The 24,216-nt window shown below is 48.6% G+C and overlaps 1 long non-coding RNA gene across 1 annotated transcript in view; it reads left to right on the forward strand.

Annotated features, from left to right (window-relative positions):
• The window catches only part of LOC134944510 (uncharacterized), a 55,762-nt gene extending 32,914 nt beyond the window's left edge, over window positions 1-22,848 (forward strand). The window contains exon 3 of the long non-coding RNA XR_010181885.1: window positions 19,993-22,848. This is a non-coding gene — a long non-coding RNA (uncharacterized LOC134944510). The remainder of the gene's footprint in view (window positions 1-19,992) is intronic.
• Window positions 22,849-24,216: the final 1,368 nt, after the last annotated feature.

A 24,216-nucleotide genomic window follows, 5' to 3' on the forward strand; every position in this document is an offset into this window, starting at 1 on the left:
GTGAGGAATTATTTGGGGACGGTCTCTCGGACCTAGTCACCACAGCAACTGATGGGAAGTCAAAGTTCTTGCCGTTTGTTTCCTCACAGCCTAAGAAAGCACCGTATTATCAGATGCAGTCCTTTCGTCCACCAAAAAGCAAGAGGGTCAGAGGTGCTTCCTTTCTTGCCAGAGGCAGGGGTAGAGGAAAGAAGCTGCAACACGCAGCCAGTTCCCAGGAACAAAAGTCCTCCCCTGCTTCCACTAAATCCACCGCATGACGCTGGGGCTCCACAGGCGGAGCCAGGAGCGGTACGGGCGCGTCTCAGACATTTCAGCCACCAGTGGGTTCGCTCACAGGTGGATCCTTGGGCTATACAAATTGTGTCTCAGGGATACAAGCTGGAATTCGAGGTGACGCCCCCTCACCGCTTCCTAAAATCAGCCTTGCCAGCTTCCCCCACGGAAAGCGGGGGTAGTGCTGGCAGCAATTCACAAGCTATACCTCCAGCAGGTGACTGTAAAGGTTCCCATCCTTCAACAAGGAAAGGGTTACTATTCCACGATGTTTGTGGTTCCGAAACCGGACGGTTCGGTCAGGCCCATTCTGAATTTGAAGTCCCCGAACATTTACCTGAGGAAATTCAAATTCAAATGGAATCGCTCAGAGCGGTCATTGCAAGCCTGGAAGAGGGGGATTTTATGGTGTCTCTGGACATCAAGGACGCGTACTTGCATGTCCCCATTTACCCTCCTCATCAGGAGTACCTCAGGTTTGTGGTACAGGACTGTCATTACCAGTTCCAGACGCTGCCGTTTGGTCTATCTACGGCACCGAGAATATTTACCAAGGTAATGGCGGAGATGATGGTACTCCTTCGGCAGCAAGAAGTTACAATTATCCCGTACTTGGACGATCTCCTGATAAAAGCGAGATCCAAGGAGCAGTTGCTGCTCAACGTAGCACACTCTCAAGAAGTGTTGCATCAGCACGGCTGGATTCTGAATATCCCAAAGCCGCAGCTGAGTCCTACGACGCGTCGGCCCTTCCTGGGCATGATTCTGGACACGGACCAGAAAAGGGTGTTTCTCCCAGAGGAGAAGGTGCAGGAGATCATGACTCTGGTCAAAGGACTCCTGAAACCAACGCAGGTTTCGGTGCATCATTGCACGCGAGTCCTAGGGAAGATGGTGGCCTCATACGAAGCCATACCCTTTGGAAGGTTCCATGCGAGGATTTTTCAATGGGACCTGCTGCCAAGTGGTCTGGATCACATCTTCTGATGCATCGGATGATCACCCTGTCCCCCAGGGCTAGGGTGTCTCTTCTGTGGTGGCTGCAAAGTGCTCACCTACTCAAGGGCCGAAGGTTCGGCATACAGGACTGGATCCTGGTGACCACGGATGCAAGCCTCCGAGGATGGGGGGCAGTCACGCAAGGAAAAAACTTCCAGGGGCTGTGGTCAAGTCAGGAGGCTTGTCTGCACATCAATATCCTGGAGCTAAGGGCCATATACAATGCCCTGAGTCAAGCGGCTACTCTGCTTCAAGACCGGCCGGTGCTGATCCAATCAGACAACATCATGGCAGTCGCCCATGTAAACAGCCAGGGCGGCACAAGAAGCAGGGTTGCAATGGCGGAGGCCGCCAGGATTCTTTGGTGGGCGGAGAATCACGTACAAGCACTAGCGGCAGTATTCATTCCGGGGGTGGACAACTGGGAAGCGGACTTCCTCAGCAGACACGACTTACACCCGGGAGAGTGAGGACTTCATCAAGAAGTCTTCTCGCAGATAGTGGATCGTTGGGAACTGCCACAGGTGGACATGATGGCGTCCCGACTCAACAAAAAGTTGAAAAGATATTGCGCCAGGTCAAGGGACCCTCAGGCGATAGCTGTGGACGCACTAGTAACACCTTGGGTGTTCCAGTCAGTCTATGTGTTTCCTCCTCTTCCTCTCATACCAAAGGTATTGAGAATCATAAGAAGAAGAGGAGTGAGAACAATATTCATAGCTCCGGATTGGCCAAGAAGGTCTTGGTACCCGGAACTGCAAGATATGATAACAGAGGAACCATGGCCTCTGCCTCTAAGACAAGACCTGTTGCAGCAGGGGCCTTGTCTGTTCCAAGACTTACCGCGGCTGTGTTTGATGGCATGGCGGTTGAACGCCGGATCCTAGCAGAAAAAGGCATTCCGGATGAAGTGATTCCTACGCGGATAAAGGCTAGGAAAGACGTGACGGCAAAACATTATCACCGGATATGGCGAAAATATGTGGCCTGGTGTGAGGCCAGAAAGGCCCCTACAGAGGAATTCCAGCTGGGAAGATTCCTACACTTTTTACAGTCAGGTGTGACTATGGACCTAAAATTGGGGTCCATAAAGGTCCAAATTTCGGCCCTATCCATTTTCTTTCAAAAAGAACTGGCGTCCTTACCGGAGGTTAAGACGTTTGTCAAGGGAGTGCTGCATATTCAGCCCCCTTTTGTGCCACCAGTGGCACCTTGGGATCTCAACGTGGTGTCGAATTTCCTAAAATCTCACTAGTTCGAACCACTTAAAACAGTGGAGCTGAAATATCTCACTTGGAAAGTGGTCATGCAGTTGGCCTTAGCTTCAGCTAGGCGTGTGTCAGAATTGGCGGCTTTGTCATGTAAAAGCCCCTATCTGATTTTCCATATGGACAGGGCAGAGTTGCGGACTCGTCCTCTTTCCACCTAAACCAACCTGCGGCTACTCGTGACTTGGAGGACTCCAAGTTGCTGGACGTAGTCCGGGTTTTGAAGATCTATGTGAGTAGAACGGCTGGAGTTAGGAAAACTGACTCGCTGTTTATACTGTATGCACCCAACAAGCTGGGTGCTCCTGCTTCAAAACAAACTATTGCTCGCTGGATCTGTAACACGATTCAGCAGGCTCATTCTGCGGCAGGATTGCCGCAGCCAAAATCAGTAAAGGCCCATTCCACAAGGAAAGTGGGCTCTTCTTGGGCGGCTGCCCGAGGGGTCTCGGCATTACAGCTTTGCCGAGCAGCTACTTGGTCAGGGTCAAACACTTTTGCAAAGTTCTACAAGTTTGATACCCTGGCTAAGGAGGACCTTGAGTTTGCTCACTCGGTGCTGCAGAGTCATCCGCACTCTCCCGCCCGTTTGGGAGCTTTGGTATAATCCCCATGGTCCTTACGGAGTCCCCAGCATCCACTAGGACGTTAGAGAAAATAAGAATTTACTCACCGGTAATTCTATTTCTCGTAGTCCGTAGTGGATGCTGGGTGCCCGTCCCAAGTGCGGACTTTCTGCAATACGTGTATATAGTTATTGCTTTATAAAGGGTTATTGTTCTGTGGCATACTTTTGAGTGATGCCTAGTTGTGGTTCACACTGTTAACTGGATAAGTTGATCACAAGTTATACGGTGTGATTGGTGTGGCTGGTATGAGTCTTACCCTGGATTCCCAAATCCTTTCCTAGTAATGTCAGCTCTTCCGGGCACAGTTTCCCTAACTGAGGTCTGGAGGAGGGGCATAGAGGGAGGAGCCAGTGCACACCAGGTAGTACCTAATCTTTCTATAAAGTGCCCAGTCTCCTGCGGAGCCCGTCTATTCCCCATGGTCCTTACGGAGTCCCCAGCATCCACTACGGACTACGAGAAATAGAATTACCGGTGAGTAAATTCTTATTATCTGCCCCCCCTGCAGTGCACAAGGTTTTGCCCAATTGCTAAAAAAATTCCTGCTGCGATCAACTTGGAATTACCCCCATAGATAGATAATATGTCTGGGCCCAGGTACTTTTCAGGGGCCGTGGCCTATTAACAGGACGCGTAGTCATGCACCTTTTGAAAAAATACCACAAAAAATTTATTTTAAGCACCACCATGGCCACACTCCAGCCCAGCAGTCAGCAGCGTGTGCTGAGCTTAGGAGAAGAGCTGTAGCTGCTGCTGCCAGTTAAGGGGGAGGGAGCCCGGGGCCCCCACTGGGCCCCTCCATCAGACCTGGGCCGGGTAATTTGTACCCCCCCTCACTCTGCACCACTGGCGCACACACACACCTCTTACCACATATAGCAGCAGCACACTGGTGCATGCACACACACAGACACCACTTACCACATATAGCAACACACACACACACTTCTGAGCAATTCCGGATCACGTGTCCTGACACATTACAGGAACATGACACAAATGGCAGAGTCACGTGATCGTGTAACAACTGCAGCCATGAATATAAATAGACTTCTTGGACCTGCGGGTTGCATTCTTGTAATCCTCTAGTCACTGACTGACTCCACAATGCAACCCAGTACAATGGGACTCTACAATGCACACCATTCATAATCACACACACACACACACACACACACACACACACTCGCCTCCAACTCACATGCTGTCCTACCATGATGTCCTTCTCCACCAAAGGCCATCTTTAGATTGATTGATAAATTGATGCATCGGGCAGCATTGCATCCCCCATAGAAACCTGTGGGGGAGTTGGCTGCGGACAGCAATGGACGGGTAACAGCAGGCATCAGAGATACCTGCTTCGATCCCTCCTTCATACATTTGGGGGATACATAACATGTGCAGCTAGCCCCCGATAACGTGTGTTTTCGGGGTCATAGCCGAAAATATTATTTGCTAAATGGGCCCCAAAGTCACTATTTTTCCTCAGTGTCTCTAAATCTCCTTTAGTTCCTTTACTCTCAGTCCCTTTTTTTTCCCACCATGTCTCTCAGCCAACTTTCTCCTACCTAATTTTTCCTTAGTGTCTACCTGTCCCTCAGCCCCCACTATTGGAGTCTCTATAATTTCCTCTGTGTCTTCATCTTTCCCTTAGCCCACTCTCCTTGCCTCTAAATTCTCAGCAATCTCTCTCTTTCTTTGATCCTGAGTCCCTATTTATTTCCTCCATCTCGCCTCCTCTTTCAGCCCTTTTTCTCTCATTCCCTATTTGTCTTCAGTGTCTCCATCTCTCCTACATCCCTTCTCTCTGTGTCAGTGTCTTCACCTCTCCCTTAGCCACCTCACTTTCTGAGTCCTACTTTTTCATACTGACTTCACCTCTCACTCAGTCCCCCCCCCCCCCCCCCCCCCGCTTCTGTGTCTGAATCCCTCTTTTTCCCCAGTGTCTGAAACTCTCCCTTTGCTGTGTTCTCTCATTCCCATGGCCGGACTGGCCATCTGCCATATGCCAGAAGGGCCGATGGGCAGGTGGGCCGAATCGGTCGCTCAGAGAGACAGAAAGGCCGCGCGCAGCGCAGCCTCCGGTTCTTTGGTTCCATGGTCTCCATGGAAATGGGAAGCAAGCCGCGAGTCCACACCCCCATGACTCGCGACACGGCCCCTATATGTCATGTAGTGCCCCCCGTGATGCGCGCGTGTTCGCAAGTGCCAGTCCGTCGCTGCTCATTCCCAATTTTTTTTGCACTGTATCATCTGTATGAGTCAATTTTTGTTTTGTGTCCATATTTACCTCAGTCCTTTTTCTCAATATTCTTTTCTCCTCAGTGTTTCCTCCTCTGCCTAACCCCTTTGTCTGAGTCCCCACTGTTCCTCGGTGTCTCCATCAGCTCCCTTCTCTCTCTCCACAATACACACACCTTCCACAATTCACGTGCTGTGTTACCTAAGTTACCATGCTGTCCTGCTCTGGAGCGCTGGTCATCTTTGAAGTGCGCAATGCATCATGGGGCTTGTAGTTTATTTTTTACTGCTTACAGCCTAAGCCAGTGGTTCTCAAATTGTGTGCCGAGGCACCCTGGGGTGCTCAGGACACTTGCAGGGGTGCCTTGGGTTCGAGATCCAGGACCAATTCAAATTTTTTATGGTTAATGTAATAGGCAAAACCAGTGCTGGTGGCTGCCGGTCATAAAATATGTGGACAAACAGAAGCAAATCCTGTCCTTCACCACACAATTAAACCTATGGATGACATAGAAACACAATTGACTTCATTTAATATTTCTTTTGGCCTAGGGGTGCCGTGAAAACAATTCTAATACTCTAGGGTGCCATGATTCAAAAAAGTTTGGGAACCACTGGTCTAAGCAGTACAAATTAAACTACAAATCCCATACCACCCCTCTTCCCTCTGTGGCCAGCTGTATGACGGCAGGGCTGTGTGATGAGGGGGAAGGGGTGATCGACAGCGGACGTTGGGGGGTAGATTGGTGATGGACATGGTTGCGGGCAGTGTTAGTACAATGCTTTGGGCAGTTTTGCCGCCCTCTGCTGGGCTTGCACCCTGCTCGCACCGCCCGTATTACTCCACTGTAGTGACTTAACTATTTTAAACCTTTGGCTGCTGAGTTTTTTCTCACCCCTGTGCTAAGGCCATTTTCCGATGTTAGCGCTCGTCACATTCCAACCTCAATATCACTTTTTTTTTCTGGATACACAATACACACACACATTATATCTTTTTTGTTTTCAGAAGACGTTATATTTTTCATGCAATACCATTAGTCTTATTGCTCGATGTACAACATTAAATAAAAATAAATAAAATGGCCAAATAAGTGGGATTTTATTATTATTATTATTATTATTATTATTATTACTGTTGTTATATTTTCAAGAAAGTGAACTAAAATATGTGCCGGTTTTGCATTGGAGCAATTTTGAATTTACGGCAATAGGCTTTGATAACCAAGGTCTGATAAGATTTCCATGTAGATGACAGTTGTTTTTACTCCTGACATCAGCATGAAAAAATTTAGTTTTGACGTGACACAGGAAAGGTCCGCGTAAAGTTGATGAGATAAACATCTACTTAGGTCATCTATAGCCACATTAAGTGTCTGTCCCTGTGGTTTATTTACTGTCATGCCAAAGCACTAACAACCTCCCACAATCCGCAAAATACAATGACAGTAGAATGAAATCAGATACAGTCAAGGGGCCCAAAGCCAGCGCCATGTACTGAGTCAAACTGACTCATTACATGCCGCTGTGTGCTGTGGGCCACCGCCGCCCGGCGAGGAGCGCAGCGGGCACGGGGGGAAGGGGAGGAGGGAGGGGGAGGAGGGAGCCGTAGCAGTGCTGTGTAATTGGTGGAGGCGCTACTGCAGCTGTCCCTCTCCTTCACCATAGGCTGTCCTCTGCCGCTGTGACTGCTGGGAAGCGCATCCCAGCATTCACCGCGGCAGAGGACAGCTCATCCCCTCCTCCTTCTCCCCTGCCCAGGATCTGCCAGAAGCTGCTGCACCGAGGAGCCTGACTGCCAGCGGAGACAGTAAGTATAATTTATTCTATCTATCTATCTATCTATCTATCTATCTGTCTGCCTTAATGTGTAAAAAGGGGATGCTGTCTGCCGTAATGTGTAAAAAAGGGGACACTGTCTGCCATAATGTGTAAAAAGGGGACGCTGTCTGCCTTAATGTGTAAAAAGGGGGACACTGTCTGCGTAATGTGTAAAAAGGGGACTCTGTTTGCCGCAATGTGTAAAAAGGGTACGCTGTCTGCCGTAATGCGTAAAAACGGGATGCTGTCCGCCGTAATGTATAAAAAGGGGAGGCTGTCCCCACGAAGCCACGCCCCTATATATTTTGGGTGCACTGACCCTTTTTTACATAGAGGGGGGGCTCCAATGCCGTTTCTTGCACACAGCGCTAAAATGTCTAGTTATGGCACTGTTACTAGGTATCCATTTCTCTGGCACTGAGCAGGTCCACCTCACCAGATCCTCTCCAGGGGTGAGGGGGTGGACTTGGATGTGAGGAAAGGGGGGGGGGGCCCAAAGCATTTTGTCACACCTGGGCCCACCTCTCGCTAGTTCCGCCTCTGACTAAGAGGATATCATTAACTTGTTGTTAAGTGCCGTCAAGTCGCTGCCAACTTATGGTGACCGTATGGATAGCTGTCCTGAACAAATTTCGATCTTCTGTCAAGCGGCTCAATGTTGGTAGTGTGGTATCCATAGTTGTTGTGATGGTATCAAGCCATCTCCTGTTGGTCTTCCCCTTTTTCATTTGCCTTCAACTTTTCCAAGCATAATGTCTCTAAGGATCCTTTTCTTCGCACAATGGGGGTGATTCAGATCTGATTGCTGCTGTGCGTTTTGCGGGCAATCAGGTACCAACTGCACATGCGTATGCATCACAATGCACACGCGCGTCGGACAACAACAACAACGGGCATCGCCGGTCAGCGACGGGATGGTGCAAAAAATCCGAGCGCACGGGTGTTCGCAAGGTGATTGACAGGAGGAGGCTGTTTGTGGGTGGTAACTGAGCGTTTACTGGGAGTGTCAGGGAAAACGCAGCCATTCCCAAGCGTTTTAAGGGAGGGTGTGTGATGTCAGCTCCGGCCCCGATCAGCCTCTTCTCATCGCACTGTAGGAGTAAGACCTGGGCTGCGCGCAGACTGCACAGACTGGATTTTTGCAGCTCGGCGTACATATGGGATCGCACACTTGCGCAACAAATTTACACTCCCTTGGGGGGCGACGACTATCTGATCCCAGGACAGCAAAGTTTGTAGTCCAGCTATCAGATCTGAATCACCCCCAATGTGTCTAAAGTAGGAAAGGCACAGTCTTATCATTTGTGCTCTAGGGAGAGTTTAGGTTTTATCTCATCTGATACTGATTGATATGTTCTTCGGACAGTCCATGGTATACGTCATTTTCGACTCCAGCCCCATGATTCAAAAGCATCAATAATCTTCATATCTTGCTTCTTGACTGTCCAGCTTTCACACCCATACAATATTACTGGAAAAACCATAGCTTGACCGAGTCGTATCTTTGTATACAAAGACATATCTTTACACTTGAATATCTTATCAAGATTCCTCAAGGCTGTTTTACCAAGTGCTATTCATCTTCGGATTTCTGGACTGCTTGCTGCTTAAAGGGGGGTACTCACGGGAGAGATGTGTGCTGAGCGATCTTAACACAGACCGCTCAGCACACATCTCTCTCCCCGCTCAGCACAGCGCGATGTGCTGAGCGAGGGGGAAAGCCGACGGGGAGCCGCTCACTTCACACAACGGTGAAGTGAGCGACCCGCTAGATTGAGCCTGCATGCAGCTCAATCTAGCATCGGCGATAGCGATGCGCGGGGCCGCGCATCGCTATCGCTGGGGGGCATACACACGGCAGATCCGTGCTTAAAATCTAAGCAATCTAGCAAGATTGCTTAGATTTTAAGCACGGATCTCTCCGTGTGTACCCCCCTTTAGGGGGACATTTACTAAGCAGTGATAAGAGCGGAGAAGTGAGCCAGTGGAGAAGTGCCCATGGCAACCAATCAGCACTGAAGTAACATCTATAATTTGCATGCTATAAAATGATACAGAGCTGCTGATTGGTTGATGGGGCAACTTCTCCACTTGCTCACTACTCCGCTCTTATCACTGCTTAGTAAATGTCCCCCTTTGTGTTGATTAGTGTTCCCAGTAGGTTAAAACTATCGACTATTTAATTTTTTTCACCATTTAGGTGACAAGAACTAAGGTTTCCAGTTGTTAAAGTCACATTCACATTAAGATGCAAACCCATTTTCAGACTACATTCTTTGATCTTAATTAGCAGCTGTTTCAGATCTTCTTCATTTTTCTCTAGCAATGTGGTATCATCAGCATAACAGAGGTTATCAGCGGCGGTTCCATTGTCCCTGCTGCCTTGTACCCGCTGCCGCCGGCTGGGTCCTGGCATCTGTAGTATACAATGTCATTCACAAATGACAGGACTGGCGCATGCACACAGTAGCGGAAATGGTACTGTGCATGCGCAAACTCACAGCTTCTATGGACTGCATCGTCTGCAGCCCATAGAAGCCACCTAGGGCTGCCTGAAAGGCAGAGATTGGCTTCTTCAGGAAGCCAGCTCTACTATTCTCAGCCCGGTCTGGCAGTCCCAGAGAGAGGAAACACAGCTTGCAGTGTCTATGACTGGTAGGTAGGACTTCCAATACGAAGTCACTGCCGGTCTCAGTGAAGCCAGTACTGTCTCGTGGACTGCATCTGGCTTCACTGACTCTGTGCTGAGATAGCAGATTTTACCTGGGAGGGCTGCAGTCCTGCAACCCATAGGTAAAATCGGGATGTAGTAATGTGACCAGCAGTCGGGAGACCGCTGGTCACGTAACTGACGCCAGTATCCTGAGCACCTGAAAGCCCGACAGTTGGCATGCCGACTGACAGAGACAATTCCCATTCGTGGGTGTCCACAACACCCATAGAGTGGGAATAGAACCTGTGGCGAGCACAGAGAACCACCGAGCCTGCAGCGTGGCAAGCATAGCGAGCCCTTATGGAGCTTTGTTGCACTCATCTTCCCCCCCACCGCACCGCCAATCTATACCATGGGATTCCGGCGTCAGTGTGGTGACCGGCGGGATCCCAAAAACGCTGGTCACCTAACCCCCTTAGAGTGGGAATAGAATAGGTGGGCGCAGCGAGCCATTGATGCTGCAGAGTGGCAGGCACAGCGAGCCCGTAAGGAGCTTCATTGCACAGCCCCCCCCCCCTTCCCCCACCGCCAATCTAAACCTTGGGATCCCAGCGTCGGTATGGTGACCGGCGGGATCCGAAACCCCGGTCACCTGACCCCATAGAGTGGGAATAGAATAGGCGGGTGCAGCGAGACCACAAGGGACTCTGTTGCACCTGCAACCCCCCACCGGCATTCTAGCGGTCGGGATCCCAGGGTCGGTATGCTCACCTCCGGGATCCTAACCGCTTGCATTAGAGCCCCAACCCTAATATACCATATGTTTATCTGATTCAAAGTGTCCAAATCCAGTCCACTTCAGTTCACTCACACCCGACACATCAAGTTTTTCTCATCCCATTTCATTCTTTACCATCTCCAGCTGTCCTCAGTTCATGCTTCGTATATTCCATGTCCCGATGTATAAAGTTTCTTTGCAGCTTCTAACTCTCATTTCATGCATGGTGGCATCAGCAGTTATACGTCCTGAATGCTATGGTATAACCACATCATAAATACCAGCTTTACCATGAGTAGTCCAGCTCTTTCCCAGTAGCCTGTTGAGTGCCTTCTGAACTGAGGGGTCGTCTTTCAGCACTATATCGAAATTTATTTTTAGACAAAGGAGTTAACTTATGGGGCCAAATGTAATAGAGTGAGAGTTTCAGAAAGTGAGAGATTTGGTAAGGTTTTGCAGGTGGCAATCATTTACACAGCAAGATCAACCTGGTGAATGCAATGGAGACATGGCCACTAGATGGCAGCAGTAGCACAGTAGTAAACAAAGGTCCAATTAGAGGGTTCTATTCATAGAGCACAGAAAAGCCTTGTTTAGAGTTAAACAGGTATTTTCTCTGCTTTGGGTTATGTACAGAGCGGGTTACCGTGGAGAAGTTCCTGACATCTCCACCGGCACTCCCACTCCGTGGCTGAATTGCATCCCCATACTATTGTATGGTGAGTACAAATATGAAAGGATGGAAAGCTCAGCTTTCCGCTTCTCCAGGCAGTACCTATGCACCATCTCAGGATGGCGTATCTGAACATCTTTAATACTCTCTGCCCGGCACCTGGCGCTTGCTCTGCACCCATGATTTCCCAGCAGCCCCTGCAGCCTCTCCTGACCTCAGCCGCCGACGCATGCGTAAAATGGTCAGCATGGATAGTGTAATGGTTAGCATTACTGCCTCACAGCACTGAGGTCATGGGTTCAATTCCCACTACAGCCCTAACTGTGTGGAGTTTGTATATTCTCCCCGTACTTGCGTGAGTTTTCTCTGAATGCTCCGGTTTCCCCCCATAATCCAAACATATACTGGCAGGTTAATTGGCTGCCACCAAAAATGAACCCTAGTGTGTGTGTGTACATGTGATAGGGAATATAGATTGTAAGCTCCACGGGGCAGGGACTTATTTGAATGGCCAAATATTCTCTGTAGAGCGCTGCGGAATATGTGTGCGCTATATAAGTAACCTGCCAGCTGACTCCACGCTTCGCAGAGGGGAATGCAGCTGAAGATGGGATCGCCGGAAACTTTGGATACTGGATTGCATTGCCGGAAGGGAAAGTATACATAAATTACTACTTAAGAAAGTTATATATTGCATGGGGAGGCATTTCATATACAGGTGGTTCCATGGTTATCTTGGCTAGTTTGCTGCGCCTAGGCACAACATGACTTATTAACATAAACCCTTCATCTATTGTTCTCAGCTGCAATACAATACAGCAGAGGATTAAGTAATTACAACAGGGAATTAAATCCAACTGGCCAGTCTCACTTAAGCCTATTAAAGGTCAAGATAAACATGGACCCATCTGTACCAGCTGTCGGGATCCCAGCGCTCAGCATACCGGCGCCGGAATCCTGATCGTCGGTATACCGACAACGAATCTCCCTCTTGGGATCAGGTACTACACGGCCGGCTGGATGCCAGACCAAAGAGATGCCCCCCAGCATAGCCCACCCCTGGCAGAGGATGGCATGCTCTTATTTTGCCAGCTGTAGGGATCCCGGCGCCCAGGATACCGAAGCTGGAATCCCGACAGCCGACAATGTCGTCAGCCAGAATCCCAGCAAAAGAGGACTATTCCCACTTATGGGTGGCAATGGCACTCATAGAGTGGGAATAGATCCTGTGGTGAGTGCAGTGAGCCCGCACGGGGACTCTTTGCGCTCGGCTTACTGCCGGCATTCTGGCGGGCGGGATTCCGCTGTCAGGACACTCACAGCCAGCATCCCGCCCGCTGGTAAATCATACTGAACCCCTTGGGAGACTGTACAGAGCATATTTCTGCAAATGAATCTGTTCTCCAGTCCAGCTCATTCAGAGGTACATGGGTGGTCATTCCGAGTTGTTCGCTCGGTAATTTTCTTCGCATCGCAGCGATTTTCCGCTAACTGCGCATGCGCAATGTTCGCACTGCGACTGCGCCAAGTAAATTTGCTATGCAGTTAGGTATTTTACTCACGGCATTACAAGGTTTTTTCTTCGTTCTGGTGATCGTAATGTGATTGACAGGAAGTGGGTGTTTCTGGGCGGAAACTGTCCGTTTTATGGGTGTGTGCGAAAAAACGCTACCGTTTCTGGGAAAAACGCGGGAGTGGCTGGAGAAACGGAGGAGTGTCTGGGCGAACGCTGGGTGTGTTTGTGACGTCAAACCAGGAACGAAACTGACTGAACTGATCGCAGTGGAAGAGTAAGTCTCGAGCTACTCAGAAACTGCACAGAGAAGTCTTTTCGCAATATTGCGAATCTTTCGTTCGCAATTTTGCTGAGCTAAGATACACTCCCAGTAGGCGGCGGCTTAGCGTGTGCAAAGCTGCTAAAAGCAGCTTGCGAGCGAACAACTCGGAATGAGGGCCATGTTCCGGTTCAAGGAGCTGAACGTGGAAAACCAGTCTATACCTACTTACCCCCTAGTGTGTTTTATGTGTCTGTGCAAAGTGTATAGAGCAGGCCTGGCCAACCTGTGGCTCTCCAGCTGTTGTGAAACTACATGTCCCAGCATGCCCTGCCACAGTTTTGCTACTATGGAGTGATAAAGCTGTGGCAGGGCATGCTGGGATGTGTAGTTTCACAACAGCTGGAGAGCTACAGGTTGGCCAGGCCTGGTATAGAGATATCAGAAAGAGAAGGGGGATGCGAAACAATTGCTATTCCCACCAAATGTCCTTTTTGTATGAGTAAAGGGCCTGTTTAATACTTACTGCAAACAGCCCAGCATTCGGAAGCTGAGGATCGGGACAGGGGCGTGACCACAGATCAATGGGGACCTGTCCATGCCAAAGTGGGAAAACGGGTTCAGTATGACTTACCGACAGACACAATACCGACAGTTATAATCTCGACAGCCATTGACCAACAGTCAAAATACAGACACGGTCAAAATACCGACATTCATTATGCCATGTTCAAAATGCTGACATAGTCCGAATACTGACCTTTGAAATGCCGACATGTGAAAATACCAACATGAGTTTTTCTGTTTTTTGGTGTAAATGTCGACATAGGTCTAAGTGTTCCACGTCCTCTTGCATCAGGGACGTGCAGTCAGGGGAGGCAGTGCCTCCCCTGTCATTAATGATTAAAATAATATAAAGAAATTACTTATAACACATATTCTGTGTCATAAGTTATTTATTTATATTATGCTAACCATTTCAGTACTTAAAATGAGTTTGGGAGGCACCGAGAGCAGTGCCTCCCATTTACAGTGTAAATAGGACAAAGCGGGGGGCGGGGCAAACCACTGGGCTGTAAAAGCCCATTAAAAAACAGTGTGGAAAACGGCACTTATACATTGACAGGGACACCACGCCCCTGTTAGCGTGGCAGATGTGATTGGACAGCGCATCCAGTGCTGGATCCGCTGGTCCAATCACCCACACGTGGCGGGGGGAAGAGGCGGCGGGACCCGGCGCTACTGTGGAGCTGTCACTACAGCAGCGGCAGCTCCGGAGGCAGTGGGAGCCACAGAGCTGGAGAGCGTATGGCAGCAGCGGTCAGTGCTCTTACCGCGACTTCCTCCTCATCTGCCCTCCTAACCAGCAGCATCACCGGAACTTACTCTCCTCCGAACCTGGGGCCCAGGACCACCCAGGTTAGAGATGGGAGGGGGGGGGGGGGGAGTGACTGGGCAGCTCACCCCCAGATCACTTGGGCTGCAGGGACAGGGGGTGCAATATTATGTGTGTGTGTGTGTGTGTGTGTGTGTGTATCTTACCTTAAATAGCATGGAGAGATCGAGACCCCCACCAAAACCATCAGCATACGCTGTGCACACGCCATCGGGGTCAAGTGATGTCACGATTGCCGCGATGTGACTAACTGGACCCCCGACAGCGTGTGCGCAGCACGTCATGATGGCTTCAGTGGGGGTCTCTATGTCTCAATGCTATTTAAGATAAGATTCTTATATGTGCACTTGTATGTCCTGAGGAAATTTTATTTTATTGACCAGCTTTAGATTGTCACGCTATCACTATGATAATTGGTTTTAAAAGTCCTGCGAGTAGCCCCCCCCCCTCATCGCTATCTGCATACTTCTGAGGGCACCCAGCAGGGACGGACTGGGGCTTCTTTCCGACCCTGGCATACATGTGCGCGCGATGACAAAGGGGTGCGCGGACACTGCAAATGGGGGCGTGCCACGAGTCAGAGTGCATGGACTTGCTGCAAGCCCCCATATTGCTTAGCAACGGGGCACTATGGGCGGCAGCAGGGGACAAAGCAGGGAGCTGCGCTGCACGCGGCCTTCCCGGCTCTCTATGGACTGGCCCACCAGTCTATTGGCCCTTCTGGCAGAAGTGACACATGGGTGGTCCGGCCCTAGCACCCAGGCTTGTTATATATATTAAAAAAATCTCAGTGCCTCCCCAGCCAATGACCTCACCGCACGTCATTGCCTTGCATGGCTCGCTGCATTCGCTATGCTTCTGGCACGGTGCCTCGCTGCGCTCGGCACACTATTATATTCCCCCTCCAGGTCCACTGGGATGGTAAAGAATGAACAAGTCTGTTTTTGGTCAAAAATTCCTTAAAAACGCATGTCGGCATTTTGACGTGTCGGCATTCCAAATGTTTGCATTCTGACTATGTCTGCATTTTGAACATGTCGACATAATGAATGTCGGTAGTTTGACCGCATCAGTATTTTGACTGTCGGTTAATGGCTGTCGGGATTATGACCGTCGGCATTGTGTCCGTTGGTAAATCAACTGCTACCCGGGAAAACTCATCATTAATAAATTATGTTACCCCCATGCTGCACTACTGAGAGCCGGGCTTCTAAAGTTTTTCAGTTTGTTAAGTTGGATGCGATCTACCGGTAGATCACAATTAATGCTTTGGCCGGGTCTATTTTACTCGTCTCTGGGTGGGAGATATGTACACCCATGATTATGTCAGTGGGGGTCATTCAGAGTTGATCATAGCTATGCTAAATTTAGCACAGCTGCGATCAGGCACTCAGACATGCGGGGGGACGCCCAGCACAAGGCTAGTCCGCACCGCATGTCAGTGCCGCTCCCCTTCCCCTCCGCAGAAATGCAAAAGCATCGCACAGTGGGAGAACCTCTTCGCTGCCCAGGTTGCAGCGGCTGTGTGTGACGTCACTCAGCCACCGCGGTCCGCCCCCCCCCCAACGGTTCGGCTACGCCTGCGTTGGCCGGTCCATGCCCCCTAAATGGCGGCTTAACGCTGCCGTCCAGCCCCCTCCCGCCCAGCGACCGCCTCTGCCTGTCAATCAGGCAGAGGCATTCGCTAGGCTACGATGGCCTTCGGCCGTCTGGCATGCACCGGCGCACTGCGGCGCCGGCACATGCGCAGTTTACACCCGATCGCTGCGATTAACTGCAGTGAGCGATCGGGTCGGAATGACCCCCAGTGACCTATCTTGCAGTATTGTCCAGCTTATGCTGCATTTGTTGTATAGCTACTATTATACTAGTATGAGCAAATGTGTCACATGCCAGTTGTTCTAGTTTTAGGTCTCCTTTATCATTCATTTAGTCTTGTTTAAAAATAAGGGGAGAGGGTAGCTGGAGTTAGTGGGACTTTAACCTAACTCTATGTGCTTGCAAAATAACAGGACAGTTTACAAGCTTGACAACTGCAGAGAGAGGCACTTATTATAATTACATATATTATTAAGACATGCAGAATCTGTAAAAACAAAAAAAAAAGACAGTAAAAAATAAATTTGTACAAATAAATATTGGGACAGCTACACTCGGCTAGCCGGTGGATGAGGAAATTTGGCAGTGATACATTGCACGTTACACTCTGCTGCACAAGGTCACACACATGCAAAGGATCACGCACACATCTTATTGCTGTTTGTATTCCTTCTTCAAAAAGGTACAGATGGGTTGGTATCGGGATCCCGGCTTTTGGGATGCCGGAGGACAGAATACTATCAGTGGCATCCCGATGCGCAGGAGCCCGACACCTACTACGTATGCTAACTCTAACCGCCTAGCCCCTTAACCCTCCCTCCCTGCAGCCTAACTCTAACCTCTCCCTGGGTGGTGCCTAAACATAACCACCCTACCTGCAGCCTAACCCTAACTGACCCTTCCTGCATCCTAACCTTAATGTAGAGATGTCAGAGCAGCGGCAGCGGGTGTCCGGTACCGGGACTGTGTATTGGTTCCCTGCACCAGACCAGAAGCGGCGATGGACAGCGGCGCGGCAGTGGCGTTTCAAATTTGGCGCCGATTTGGCAGCCAATAGGCTCGCGGAGCGGCGGCCAATGGGAAGCGGCCGCGGTGAGCCAAACGGAGCTCACTGCGTCGTACCTCTGCCCTGCCACGGGCGTCTGAGAGAAAGGAGGAGGCTACATGGAAGAGCGGCGAAGAGCTCCGATGGCCATGGAAGAGGCCAGAAGATGCCTGCATCCAGGAAGAAGATGCCCAGCGGCGGCTGGATGCACAGAAGAGGCGGCGGCACCGCTGTCCAGTGGCAGAAGAGTGAAGAGGAGTGCCGGAGAGGTCACCAGGGGTGGGAAGCAAAAGAGCTAACGAAGCTCCCCCCTGGTGCCTCTGCCACCAGGACCGGTAGGCCCTCGGTGAGGGCGCATGTCACTCCCCTCCCTCTCCTCCCTAGACCATCAGGGATCGGGCATTAGGCCCAGGGGCATAGTCAGGCCACCGGCCTGTGGCGCAGTAGGTGGGCAATAGGCCCGTGGCCAATCCCAGGCATTAGGCCTGTCGCACAGTAGAGGGCATTAGGCCCTAGTTGAAGTGTGCCCCAGTAGGAGGTATAAGGTGACTCTGGGCACTAGGCCCAGGTCACCAAGAATAAGCCCACAGTAGGCAGGCTTATAAGCCTGAGCTCCAGTGTATAAGAGTGATCTGGGCATTGGGCCCAGGTCACTCCACCGGCCCCACGATAGGTGGGCGCTATGGCTCGTGGGTAAAGTCATGCCTCCGGCCTGTGTGCATTTAGGGGGCAGTAGGCCCAAGTAAGAGTGTGGGGAGGTGGGCAGGCTGTTCGGCACCCAGTCCCCAGTAATTCTAAAGTAGTTTTTCCCCTGTGTGGAGGAGCGTTCCAGCTCCACACTCATAGACACAATAGCACTAGGAGATAGGGATTAAAAGGGACAGGACATTGTTGTTACTTGTAGTGTGATATTGAGATGTGTGTTGGTTACGTGCAGGGCAGAGCAAGTTGTAGAATTGTTGTGTTTAGCTTTGTTGCACCACACACACACAGAATTAGTTTGAGGGCTCTGCTGTTGTAGTTAGTGTAGTGGTGTTACATCAGGATAGAGTTAAACCCTGCACGGTAGCGTGGTTCTTATCTACTTACAGGGACCTGTAAGTAAAGAAGAGGAAGATCACAGTACAGGATTGGCAATGGTGAGCATTATCTGTGTCTGTCCATCTGTCCCCTGAGTGCCGGTTTGGTGGACCTTGCATGGCCGTGCGAGGTCCAGGGTACGCCTCAGCATGAGAGCGCTGTTAGGTGAAAATTGGGTGGCTGAGGCGGTGGAGGGGCGCCTGTGGCGGGTCACACACTGGGAGCTCCTGTGTCAATGTCCCGGGTGCAATTTCCACCAGCGCTGGGCTCAATTTAACCGTATCCAGTATTATTAATTATTTAGATGCAACGTTAATATTCCCAGTCCGGTATTTTAACCATCAATCAACTAAGTGTGAGTATAATCACCTTGCTGGTGAATGTGAAGTTAATAGTCACTAACTTCACTCTGAGGCTGCCGCTGGTTGTGAGGATCGGAATATGGCAGTTTACCTCTGTGGTTTGAAACAGCCGCAGGCTGTGACGGCTAGTGTGCAGCAAGCACACTAGGTCGACATGTTCAATAGGTCAACATGGTCATTAGGTCGACATGGTCAAAAGATCGACATGAGTTTTTCACTTTTTTATTTTTTTGGATTTTTTCCTACTTAATGATCCACGTGGACTATGATTGCAACGGTAACCTGTGCCGAGCGAAGCGGGGCACCTTGCTCGAAGCATGGCGACCTTTTGACCTAGTACATGTCGGCCTAATGACCATGTCGACCTATTGTCCCTGTCAACCTAATGCATGTTGACCTTCCATGGTCGACCTAATGACTGTCGACCTAAGTTGTGTCTACCCAATGACCCATACCCCTGGGACGATCCATCTCAGTATTGGTGAATGATCCAAAATACATTTAGAGGAGGAGGAGCTTCATTCCAAGAGCAAAGGACACTATTTGAACACTCACTTTATTAAGGACGGATAATTCATCATGTATGTGTTTGCGCTATTTTAAGGAATATTTTGGTATTTATCTTGTGTATCTTGGGAGTTGTGAAGAGTCTCTTTTTTCTTAAAAGCTGCTTCACATAAGTTTGAGCAATCAAAATTTACATTGTTTTTAAAGTATGTATTACAGCCACCAGCCATTAATTAGATCTCATCAGTGCAAGACGCTGACATATGGTGCAGGTAACATCTTGTGTATCGGAGAGTATCCACATGACAACTGTTAAACAGTATTACTTCTGTGAGCTTAGTCATTGCCCAATTATGCAGATGAGGATACATTCAGCTAACTCATCAACCAGAGGCTATAACCATGAGTGGGACGGAAAGTCAGACACGTCCCTATGTGACCAATTACATATTTATCCAACAGATCACATGGGGCTGATTCTGATTGGCACACAGCTGCGTCTATTGGCGGTTGCCCATCTGCGAGTTTATGCAAATGGCGCTACAGACTCCTTCCCTGGTGAACAACTGACAAATTCAAAAAGTTGACATGAAAAGGGTCCACACACAAATGGTCAACACAAGTTTTTCCCCCAAAAAATGTGGGATATTTTGCGTTATCTAACCTCCATCAGTACAAATGTGTACCCTCGTGGCACTTCAGACAAATGTTACTATTCCCAGTAGATGTCCACGTGGATAGTAAATCAACTTTCATCTTTCAACCGTTTGTATCTGTTGACCTAATGCATGTCAACCATATAATGTCAACCTATTGACTGTTGACCAATACATTGTCAATCTATCATCCAAATACAGATATTATTAATCCCTAATTATCTTATGTTGCAGATTTATTTGGCTGGGGACAGTACAGCATTTGAGCCTACACTTCCAGAGACCCTGTGGAAGGAAGATCCAGTGTTTAGTTCTCCATAGGAACATGGATATAATAACGATGCCGGAGTACCAGGAAGCATGTTGGCCTCTGAAGATAATATGGGAGCGCATTAACCATGCCTACAGTTCAGATACTCCTCCTAGGGACTGGCGACTTCAAAAGGGGCACTACGTCCTCCAAATGTGGGTCTTCCCATCTAACAATGAAAAATACTCTGTGGTTCGGGATTCATTCTTCTCTTATTGGCAGGTGAACACTCAGTTTGGACAGTGCTTATTTTTTATAAGACCTCTGTTCATCAACAAAGAAAGGAAGGGTCTAGTGCAGGGGTGTCCAACCAGTCAGAAACAAACAGCCAAAAAATCCTGTTAGGTACGTCAAAGAGCCGAAATCGAGCTGAAGGCGCACGTGCAAAAAGAGAGTGTGGCCATGTGCCTACTAGGCCACGCCCATGCTATAAAATACATTGAAAGAGAGCCATAGCCACATGAAATACATTTCAAAGCCAGATCCAACATAAAATACATTGAAAAAGCCACTTCCACATAAAATAATTCAAAAAGCCAGATCCACATAAAGTATATTGAAAAAGCCATATTCACATAAAACACTTTAGCTCCTCCATGTGTCACTCCAGCCAGCTCCCCCATGTGTCAATGTGTCACTCCTGCCAGCACCCTCCTGTGTCACTCTATTCAGCTCCCCATTGTGTCTCTCCTGCCAGGACCCTCCTGTGTAACTCCAGCCAGCTCACCCTTTTGAGTGTACCTCAAATATACCTGGTTTCTCCTTCCTTTTCCCTTTCTATGGGAATTTGATTCCAGCTCTCCCTGGTGTCACTCCAGCATACCCTCATATGTAACTACAGCTGCCCCCCAACTCATGCCATTGCAGCAGCAGTCCCTTATATGTCCTTTGTTTGCCAGTGACTCCCTCAGTTCCTAGTACCCGTAGTGCTGCTGCGTGTCTGGCTGTAGTGCAGCAGTCATCTGTTGTGGTCATGTGCCTTTGAGTGTCAGGAGCCACATCTGAATAAAGAAAGAGCCGCATTAAGCTCAAGAGCCACGGGTTGGCCACTGCTGGTCTAGCGGTACCCCCGTTATTCAATGTCAATGTGTCAGATACAGATACACTGATTCCGGAAAAGCCTGAAATGGTGTGTTAACGCAAATTCAGAACATTGTGCAATTATTGGGTCAGCTAAGTAGCAGCAATGCATTATGAGATGTAAACTGCATGTTTTCCCATAGAGCAGTGGTTCCTAAACTTTTGTGAATCACGGCGCCCTAGAGTATAAGAATTTTTTTAACGGCACCCCTAGGCCAAAATGTTCTTATGGACAAATTTAGAATTTTTTTTTATAATTAAATAAATTGTGTTTATATGTCATCAGTAGGTTCAATTGTGTGGTGAGGGACAAGATTTGCTTCTGTTTGTCCACATATTTTATGATTGGCAGCCACCAGCACTGGTTTTGCCTATTACATTGACAATAAATAGTTTGAATTGGTCCTGGACCACCAACCTCAGGCACCGCTGCAAGTGTGCTGCGGCACCCCAGGGAGCCACGGCACACAGTTTGAAAACCACTGCCATAGAGTGGTGACAGCCCATGTTTTTTACTCCACAATTTCCCTTACACCTTTCACAATAATGAAATTTAAATTTTGGGGTAAAATTCTGCACAGTGCAGAATGGGTTAAAAGATGTGAGACAGGTACATGGCGGTGCTGTATGGGTGGGACAGGTGTTTTCAACTTTGCAGGTGGGATATACAGGTGTTTTTTTAAGTGGTTTCAAATTACCCCCAAAGCAACTCTTATACATTTGAATGCACCCCAAATTTAACCAAGGTATCTATTTAAACAAAAAAAGCTTTTCCACTTTTTTTTAAATACAATAATCAACCATTTTAAACATTTAGAAGCTCGAAATATTTTTGTTTAGGACAGTAATATACATCTACTGTATACTGTCACCCAATACTTGTTTGAGTTTTTTAGGGTACAAGCTGATTTAAAAAATAATTCCTGCTGGTTTTTGCACCCAGTTGCTTTCAAACCGATAGTGCGAGAACAGGGAGCTCACATTCCGTAGCTGTGGTAATTGAAAAATGGACGCAATAGGCACTTTAATTTTTGCATGAAATACCCTATAGTACTGTATATGGGGGGTCATTCCGAGTTGATCGCTAGCTGAAAATGTTTGCTGCGTTGCGATTAATAAAAAAAATGGTACTTCTGTGCATGCGGCGCAGTGCGCACGCGCAACGAACTTTCACAACGACCGATGCATTTTTACACAAGGTCTAACTAAGCTTTTCAGTCGCACTGCTGCCCGCAGAGTGATTGACATGAAGTGGGCGTTTCTGGGTGTCAACTGACCGTTTTCAGGGAGTGTTCGAAAAAACGCAGACGTGCCAGGAAAAACGCAGGCGTGGCTGACCGAACGCAGGGCGTGATTGTCACATCAAATCCGGAACTGAATGGGCTGAAGTGATCGCAAGCGCTGAGTAGATCTGAAGCTACTCAGAAACTGCACATTTTTTTTTTGTAGCCGCTCTGCGATGCAATCGTTCGCACTTCTGCTAAGCTAAGATACACTCCCAGTGGGCGGCGGCTTAGCGTTTGCACGGCTGCTAAAAACTGCTAGCGAGCGATCAACTCGGAATGACCCCCCATGGACATTTTACTTGTTTGCCCTTAGTTGTTCTCTTTAATTGATACGAAGACATTGTGACTCTCAGAAGGACCATTGTTACTAAGCTACTATATGGGGTCTATTTAATAAGCCTTGGATCGAGATAAAGGGGGCCATTTACCAAGCAGTGATAAGAGCTGGGAAGTGAGCCAGTGGAGAAATTTCCCCATCAACCAATCAGCTGCTCTGTATCATTTTATAGTATGCAAATTATAGATGTTACTTCAGTGCTGATTGGTTGCCATGGGCAACTTCTCCACTGGCTCACTTCTCCGCTCTTATCACTGCTTAGTAAATGTACCTCATAGTACCAGCCAATCGGCTCCTAACTGCCATGTCACAGGCTCTGTTTGAAAAATGACAGTTAGGAACCGGTTGGCTGGTACTTCATCTCCAGCGACTTTATCTCCATCCAAGTCTTAGCAAATAGATCCTTATATTCTCTATCTCCTATGTAGCACAAGTGAAGGAATAATGGGGGAGATTCAAATGTTTGAAAAGTCAGTTGGGAGTCTGTTTTTTCCTATCCAATAGACAGGCAAAAACAGACTCCCAACTGACTTTTCAAACATTTGAATCTCCCCCTATGTGTACCACCATTACTCACAAAGCCAGTATGGTCATACGGCGACAACTCTAGAGGGTTATCCAGGGCTGATGTGGCCATAGTTGTCCATGTTATTACATGACTTCCCAACAGTCCGGATTTTGATGGCACTGTCCAAATTCATGGGAGTATATTTACTAATGGGCGGCTTGTCAAAGCCACCCGTGATACAAGTCGCATATTTACTAAGCTTCTGACCAAACAATAGACCTGCCTGTGGCGAGTTTAGATGAAGCTTAAAATTATATAATAAATGGTCAAAAACTGGAAAGAAAATGCATAGAGTTTCCTCCCAAATCCATAACCACACCTGGGCCTCTGAGTAGACAGTTATTGGAAAATGGGGGGGCAGGCCCTTATCGGGGTTCCCCTATTTTCCATTAACCAACACTAGGCTGAACCAGCTGGGAGGGCTGACACACAGTGTGGGGTACCCCTCACCATATTGGCAATCAGCCCCAAACTGGTCAGCTGATGCACAGTAAATGCTAGTTTTTTACATTGCAATTAGACAGCAAAATTGATGTTTAGTAAGTTTTCCCCTAAGAATCCTTCATATAATGAGGGTAAAATGACCCCAGGTAATGATTAGGTAGGGTCTCACCTGTCATATGCGACTAGCATCGAAACGATCGGCTGCGATGGGCGGTGATGTAACATAGTACATCCCGCCCCATATATGTGTGTGTAAATCTGACTCTGATGCTAACCAGTGCCTCCCCAGCCATAGACTTCACCGCACCTCACTACGTGATACCTCCCACTACTTCAATATGCTGGTTGCTTTCTACTCCCTTTTTTAAATCCATGTGTCTGAATTTGTATTCTTTAAATAATGTGTGATGTCCTCATTGTTGATGATTTTACT

This window comes from Pseudophryne corroboree, chromosome 7 (assembly GCF_028390025.1).
Source record: "Pseudophryne corroboree isolate aPseCor3 chromosome 7, aPseCor3.hap2, whole genome shotgun sequence".
NCBI classification, from domain to species: domain Eukaryota; kingdom Metazoa; phylum Chordata; class Amphibia; order Anura; family Myobatrachidae; genus Pseudophryne; species Pseudophryne corroboree.